This window comes from Lucilia cuprina, chromosome 4, assembly GCF_022045245.1.
Source record: "Lucilia cuprina isolate Lc7/37 chromosome 4, ASM2204524v1, whole genome shotgun sequence".
Classification (NCBI taxonomy): domain Eukaryota; kingdom Metazoa; phylum Arthropoda; class Insecta; order Diptera; family Calliphoridae; genus Lucilia; species Lucilia cuprina.
Genome location: NC_060952.1, coordinates 92210928 through 92217262, shown reverse-complemented (window position 1 = coordinate 92217262; position 6335 = coordinate 92210928).

The window sequence follows — 6335 nt, the reverse complement described above, 5'->3', positions numbered from 1 at the left end:
AATTAATTAACAACAATTTTATGCAAAAAAGGATAATATGTCTTAAACAAATTAATAGAAAACACAAAAAATTATAAAGAAAATCACATTTAACCACAAAAATTCTCAATTGTAACAGCAATATTTGCCAGGAGATTATTGAAAAATTTCCGGTATACGGCACTAAGCAGGAAAAATCAATTTTCCATGCTTAATACAAGACCTCTTTGCCTCTTTTTGTATACACACATACATACACTTACATTTATAGTTATACATACACACACACGTAATATTACAAATACAGACTTACAGGTCATCCATTTGCAGTAGGGAGGAAAGCATAACAAAAAAGCTTTTAGAGCACAAAAAAGGAGCAAAATAAAACAGCAATTGAACAAAAATTTTGAGCATTTTAAGTATTGTAACTAATGCATTGACGTTATTCAACCTCATACACACTCACTTACACATACATAAACATACACATAATTGTGTACACTTACACTATATTTAAAGCATAGTTTTTTGCACATTTTTTTTGTTTCAGTCAAGAAAAAGGATATTTTTGTAATACAGTTTCTTTGGTTTAATTTTTTTATTATTTTCATTATTTTTTTAAGTTGCAACAACAACTACAAAAATCGCCCCAAAAAGTCAAAGGATGCTTTTGTAACAGTTTAGCTTAAAGTTAAAAAGAGATGGATAGCTACTTTTATAAGTATTATACAGATTTTTTAAACCGTTTTAAACAAAAAAAATTCTAAATTTTCAAAAATATATTCTTTTTAAATTTCCCCAGTATTTCTTAAAAATTTCTCGGAAAATCAATAATTTTCTTTCTTTTCAAAAGGTTCCTTAAACTTTGGGGTTTTTTTTTTCTTTCATCCTTAATACAAACAAAAAAAAAAATAAAAGTTAACAATATCAAAGCAAACTTAAGTGAGTTGTAAGTAATATTTCACAAAACGCAGCAGCGTTAGCAGCAGCTTTGTACACAAGAAAAAACTACCCCCTTTTCTTAAAAATCAACGTCCCTTAACCTAGAAATTGGTATACCGAGAGCAAGATACAGGGGATAATTTATAGCAACAACAATAACAACAGAAAAATGTATCATCATATCACACAAAACAACACCCTGAATTGGAAGCACCAAGATGGGATATGAAAGATTTTTAAGGAAAACTTTTCAACAAGTTTTTCAAACTTTTTTTCTATGCAAAATATGTTTCAATTCCCTTAAATTCCTCACAAATTTCAAACAAAATCGTTTTTTTTAAGTTTTCTTTTAAGTTCAGTTGTAATTCAGTGCTAGTTCAGTTCTAGTTCATTTCTAGTTCGGTTCTAGTTCAGTTCTGATTCAGTTCTAGTTTAGTTCTAGTTCAATTCTGGTTCAGTTCTAGTTCAGTTCTAGTTCAGTTCTGTTTCAGTTCTAGTTCAGTTCTAGTTCACTTGAGTTAAATTCATTTTTAGTTCTCTTCTATTTACTTCTAGTTCAGTTCTAGTTTAGTTCTGGTTCAGTTCCGGTTCAGTTCTTGTTCAGTTTTAGTTCAGTTCTGGTTCAGTTCCGGTTCAGTTCTATTTTAATTCTAGTTCAGTTCTAGTTCAGTTCTGTTTCAGTTCTAGTTCTGTTCTAGTTCAGTTCTAATTCAGTTCTAGTTCAGTTCTAGTTCAGTTCTAGTTCTGTTCTAGTTCTGTTCTAATTCTGTTCTAGTTCAGTTCTGGTTCAGTTCTGGTTCAGTTTCAAGTTCAGTTTTAGTTCAATTCAAGTTCAATTCTAGTTCAGATCTAGTTCAGTTCTAGTTCAGATCTAGTTCAGTTCTAGTTCAGTTCTAGTTCAGTTCTAGTTCAGTTCTAGTTCAGTTCTAGTTCAGTTCTAGTTCATTTCTAGTTCAGTTCTAGTTCAGTTCTAGTTCATTTCTAGTTCATTTCTAGTTCATTTCTAGTTCATTTCTAGTTCATTTCTAGTTCATTTCTAGTTCATATCTAGTTCAGTTCTAGTTCAGTTCTAGTTCTGTTCTAGTTCTGTTCTAGTTCTGTTCTAGTTCTGTTCTAGTTCTGTTCTAGTTCTGTTCTAGTTCTGTTCTAGTTCTGTTCTAGTTCTGTTCTAGTTCTGTTCTAGTTCTGTTCTAGTTCTGTTCTAGTTCTGTTCTAGTTCTGTTCTGTTCTAGTTCTGTTCTAGTTCTGTTCTAGTTCTGTTCTAGTTCTGTTCTAGTTCTGTTCTAGTTCTGTTCTAGTTCTGTTCTAGTTCTGTTCTAGTTCTGTTCTAGTTCTGTTCTAGTTCTGTTCTAGTTCTGTTCTAGTTCTGTTCTAGTTCTGTTCTAGTTCTGTTCTAGTTCTGTTCTAGTTCTGTTCTAGTTCTGTTCTAGTTCTGTTCTAGTTCTGTTCTAGTTCTGTTCTAGTTCTGTTCTAGTTCTGTTCTAGTTCTGTTCTAGTTCTGTTCTAGTTCTGTACTAGTTCTGTACTAGTTCTGTACTAGTTCTGTTCTAGTTCTGTTCTAGTTCTGTTCTAGTTCTGTTCTAGTTCTGTTCTAGTTCTGTTCTAGTTCTGTTCTAGTTCTGTTCTAGTTCTGTTCTAGTTCTGTTCTAGTTCTGTTCTAGTTCTGTTTTAGTTCTGTTTTAGTTCTGTTCTAGTTCTGTTCTAGTTCTGTTCTAGTTCTGTTCTAGTTCTGTTCTAGTTCTGTTCTAGTTCTGTTCTAGTTCATAGAAGTAGAACTTTATAATTTCATTACATATTTAAAAAAATATAATAATTAACAGTATTCTTCTTTTGCAATGTTTGTGAAGGAAATTTAAGCAAATGTTTCATTTCCATTTCGTTTCTTAACTGATATTAGCTTAATTTAAATGCAATTTTAAAGCTATATTTGTTTTGGAACAATATCATGAGAAATTTTTTCCATTATTAGATAAATTTCAACCGTAATTTTTTTTAAATTTTTTAATTATTCTAGTGAAAATTTTAGTTTCGATCTCATTTCTTCGTTTGTTTCTTTTTAGTATTTACATTTTATGCCATTTTGTTTCTTTAGAAAAAACATACAATTTGTTTTATATATATATATATATATATATATATATATATATATATATATATATATATATATATATATATATATATATATATATATATATATATATATATATATATATATATATATATATATATATATATCATGAATTCCATTTGCACATTCATTTTCTTGTATCCTTAAAAAAAAATGTATTAAAAACTTCTCTTAAGAAACTTTTTAATTTATGTTTCAATACCACTTTGTTTCTTTTTATTTAATAATTTGCTTTACAAAAGTTTTTTTATTTCCTTTTAAAAGGACTCTAGTTGGTTTCCTCTTTAAAAAATCATAAAATTAATTACCCAACTCTTTATTTCCTAAAAATTTCCAGCTTTTTATGACCCTTTTAATGTTTCAATTCCTTTATATAATGTCCTTAATTAATAAACAACCCTTTCCATTTAGAAAAAAAAACAAAAATATGATCCCACAAGCAGTAAATTGTTTTATTAATTTCTCTAACATTTAATAATTTGGAAATTTCCTGTTTAATAAAATTTATAATTTACTGTTCCAAACAAGTGGTACACACAAAAAATGTTATCAAATTATTTGCCACTCCCTTTTGTTATATGTTGCAGCAGCATCATTATTATTAACAACAACAACAAAAACATTGTCATCATTATCTTTATCCTGCTTTGCTACTATATATTAAAAGAAATCTATGTTTTACATTTTATAAAATATGTTCTCAGTTTTATATTACAGCAAATCCTGCTCATCGTCATTATTTTGTTTTTAAACTTCATTAACAATTTTTCCATGTACAGACTTTTCACAATTCCTAACAAATCGTTTGGTAGGGGGGCATTTTAAAATCTCTCTCTCTCTCTTTCTGTGTATCCTTACTCTCTATTTGCAAACTCTTTATAGATTTATGTGTGGGATATTTTTTAGTTTGTATTTTTCTCTAAAAGATTTTTATCTATACCCTTATTATGTTACATGATGGTTTATCTCTGTGATAGGGAAATTTGAAGCTGAAGTTTGTTACAAAAGTGGACGAAATAGTCTTTAATATTATAGCCACTACCCATTATTTTCTACATCGAAAAATCTTTTTCGTTTAAATTCTATATAATCCCCCTCTTTAGAAAATAATGCTGTTTTATGTATTATTATTTGTTTTTTTTTTTTTTTTTTGCAGCATCCATTCTAGTAACAGTAAATTTTATTCTAAGGGATGGTTTTGTAAACCGAAACTTTATTTATCCTGCTACCATTTTATGTTTGAATTTGTGGAATTACAGAGAATGATTTTCAAATAAAACAATAAAAAAATCGTTTTTAAAAAGGACGAAGAGTGTGTGTATAACAAAAGAGGAATGAGAGATGAATGGTTGATTCGTTTGTTCTTTAGTTGTTGTAGTTGTTGTTAATGCATTTATATACGAATGACCGAACGTATAATAAATGTACGAGTTCATTTTAGTAACGAACTTTAGGTTTATTGGTACAAAAGAGGGTTGAAATTAAAATTTGGTACAATTTTTTGGATTTAAGAACACTTTTTGTTCAATATCAGATTTTTCTAAAACTAAGCTTTAATTTGAATATATAAAATTATGAACAAGATCAGAACGAGAACAGAACTAGAACAAAACTAGAACATAACTAGAACATAACTAGAACAGAACTAGAACAGAACTAGAACAGAACTAGAATAGAACTAGAACAGAACTGGAACAGAACTAGAACAGAACTAGAACAGAACTAGAACAGAACTAGAATAGAACTAGAACAGACCTAGAACAGAACTAGAACAGAACTAGAACAGAACTAGAACAGAACTAGAACAGAACTAGAACAGAACTAGAACTAGAACAGAACTAGAACGGAACTAGAACAGAACTAGAACAGAACTAGAACAGAACTAGAACAGAACTAGAACAGAACTAGAACAGAACTAGAACAGAACTAGAACAGAACTTGAACAGAACTAGAACAGAACTAGAACAGAACTAGAACAGAACTAGAACAGAACTAGAACAGAACTAGAACAGAACTAGAACAGAACTAGAACAGAACTAGAACAGATCTAGAACAGAACTAGAACAGAACTAGAACAGAACTAGAACAGAACTAGAACAGAACTAGAACAGAACTAGAACAGAACTAGAACAGAACTAGAACAGAACTAGAACAGAACTAGAACAGAACTAGAACAGAACTAGAACAGAACTAGAACAGAACTAGAACAGAACTAGAACAGAACTAGAACAGAACTAGAACAGAACTAGAACAGAACTAGAACAGAACTAGAACAGAACTAGAACAGAACTAGAACAGAACTAGAACAGAACTAGAACAGAACTAGAACAGAACTAGAACAGAACTAGAACAGAACTAGAACAGAACTAGAACAGAACTAGAACAGAACTAGAACAGAACTAGAACAGAACTAGAACAGATCTAGAACAGAACTAGAACAGAACTAGAACAGAACTAGAACAGAACTAGAACTAGAACAGAACTAGAACAGAACTAGAACAGAACTAGAACAGAACTAGAACAGAACTAGAACAGAACTAGAACAGAACTAGAACAGAACTAGAACAGAACTAGAACAGAACTAAAACAGAACTAGAACAGAACTAGAACAGAACTAGTACAGAACTAGAACAGAACTAGAATAGAACTAGAACAGAACTAAAACAGAAATAGAACTGAACTAAAACAAAAAATTTTACTTAAAGAAAATATAAATTAAATTTTTATAACAAATTTTGGATAAATTTTTTCTTAAAATCTTATTTTCCATTCCGATCAGATAAACGGTAAGCTATGATACTTTAGAAGGATCAATTTCTGTAGTAATCAGCATTTGCTAACACTCAACCTTTAACAATAGAAAATACCACGCATACACACACATAAACAAAAAAATATTTAGGTTGTTGGCATGCAGCATATCATCATCATTATAATAAATCACTGCAGCAGCATTTAAACAGCTGCAGCAGCAGAATTAGCAAAGGATATTATGTATAGAGCAGCAGGCTCTTGTTTTTTTTTTGTTGTTTTTATAAAATGCATAATAATAAAAGTGTATGACGATGATGCCCAAGAAGAGTATTGAGTTATACAACAAAAAAATTGTAAACGGTAATTTAACAATAACAACAATGTTAATAAAGGATATGAGAAAAAAAGGAAAAAAAAACAACAACAAAAACGTTATAATGAGTAAAAGGCCTGCATTGCAAAAGTTTGTTTTTGTTGTAGTACATTTAATTGATGAAATTTTGATTTCCCTTTTGAGAATTTGCAAAGAGAG